Raw genomic sequence first — 2,483 nt, 5'->3', positions numbered from 1 at the left:
GTAGGCAGGGAGGTGATCCAGACTCGTAGGAGCTATTAACTGTTTGAGAGCACTCTATTTTTCCGGAGGTGCCATTGATTATTCTTTTGGTACATATATGTATATATTCATGTTTTGGGCATGACGGGGTCCTGTCCCGTCTACATGTCTAGTACTCTAGTAAAGGCTCGTAGATACGTATGTGTGGGCAATATGGTCTCACCAGTTCTTATGTATATGTATGTATATATGTTATTTTGATAGTCGAAGGGCTCATGTATATAAAGTAAATATGTTTCAAATGTTATTAGTTTTCCGTGATTATGAGCATATATTATGAATGAGAGCAAATAAGTAACAGAATGAGCGGTGTTCGGGGGTTAGTCCCGGATACCCGTCATGGCCCGTAGCCGGGTCGTGACATTAATGACTTGAAGAAGATCACAACTAAGATTGTTCAGCATAATGTTGATATTTTTCCTTAGGCTAAGTAATGTAGATTGAAATTTCCTGTTAGTGAAAGTAGTACTGTAAATGAGTTTCATCTGGTTCATGTTGGTGTCTGGGATCCATACAGAAGACCTACATATGATAAGAAATAATATTTTGTCACCATAGTAGATGACTATAGCATATATACTTGGTTGTGTTTGATTCAGTCTAAATGTGAGGTCATTATAATGTTGATAGACTTTCTTGCTTTAATAGAGAACCAATTTGGATTGTCAGTTAAAGTCATTAGATCTGATAATGGACTACCAAAAGGAGATAAATTTTCCCCTAGAGCTAGGAAAGCAATGTTGATTTTCAGGAAAGCAATATTGGTTTTCAGGAAAGCAATGTTGATTGGTTATTAGAGACATAGAAGGGATACAAATTGTTTGATTTGAATGACAAGGTGTGTTTTGATAGCAGAGATGTTACATTCAAGGAATATACATTTTCTTATCAAGATTCTTCCATGCTAGAGTATGTGGATATGTTTGATACTACATATAGAAACACTAGTTCTAATATTGCGGAAATAGATGCTAATCTTGTAGACATCAGTGTTAGTTCTGATAATGTAGTACTAAATCCTGTTTTGTTAAGAGACAGTGCTGATCCTACTGAAACAGTTGTCCCTACTTCAAGCACACTACTTGAGGTAGTTGATCCCACTACTCAATAAGTGCCAGTTGACACTATTGATGGTGGTGAGATTAAGCATATTGATACTCCTGCACCTATAGAGGAATCACCACCAGCTCTACCTTCATCTTCTCTCATACAACCTAGACTAACCAGAACTGTCAAACCACCTAGATGGCATAAGGACTACGTTAGTACTACCAAATCAATTGCTTCTTGTACCTATCCTATCTCAAAATATATCAGTTATTCACATCTATCTCTCACTTATCAGGCCTATTTGGGATCCCTTTCCACTGAAATGGAACCAAAATCCTATAAAGAAGCATTACAAGATCCTAGGTGGATAATGGCTATGCAAGATGATATTTCAAAGATTAGAAGGAAATCATACTTGAAAAATTATAGATTTGCCAGTAGGAAAACAATCAATTGGTTCAAAATGAGTGTTCAAGATCAAACACTTGGCTGATAGTTCAGTGGATAAATATAAAGCTAGGTTTTCTAAAGGCTATACTCAAAAGGAGGGGTTGGATTATCATGAAACTTTTTCACCAGTTGCTAAAATTGTCACAATAAGGACTGTTATCAGCATTGTAGCCTCTCAAGACTGGCCCTTACTATAGATGGATGTCAATCATGCTTTCTTCAAGGGGATTTAGATGAGGAGGTGTATACTATAAGGATTTCACAGCCAGGGGGAGAATAAAGTATGCAGACTATTGAAATCCATGTATGGATTAAAGCAAGCATCTAAACAAAGGGAATATTAAGCTGTCTAGTGCTTTACTTGCAGCAAGATATGTGCAAAGTTCATATGATCAATCTCTTTTCATTAAGCAATTCAAAAGTGACATTATGGTGATTTTGGTATACGTGGATGATCTTTTGATCACTGGTAGCAACAAGTAGTTAATTGAAGAAGCACAAGAACACCATATCAAAGTTCAAAGTGAAAGAGTTGAGACAACTTAAGTATTTTTTTAGGGATTGAAGTACTGAGATCTAAACATAGGATTTTACTGAATCAGAGAATGTACACTCTGGAGTTACTTTCAAAGAATGGGACTAGGTGGTGCAAAATCTGCTTCCACGCCAATGGAACTAAATGTGAAGCTTACTACAGTAGAGTATGATACTCTACTTAAGAAAATAGATGATCCAATCTTAAATGACATTCATAGTTATCAGCAATTGGTGGGAAAATTGATCTATTAGACTATCACCAGACCAGATATATGCTTTGTAGCGCAAATGCTTAGTCGGTTCTTGCAATATACAAAAAGATCACACTGGGAAGCAGCAGTGAGGGTGCTGAGATACTTGAAGAAGGAACCAGGACAAGGAATTCTGATGAAAAGAAGTCCAATCAA

Source organism: Lycium ferocissimum, chromosome 10, assembly GCF_029784015.1.
Source record: "Lycium ferocissimum isolate CSIRO_LF1 chromosome 10, AGI_CSIRO_Lferr_CH_V1, whole genome shotgun sequence".
NCBI lineage: Eukaryota > Viridiplantae > Streptophyta > Magnoliopsida > Solanales > Solanaceae > Lycium > Lycium ferocissimum.
Note: the sequence above shows the minus strand (reverse complement) of the source record.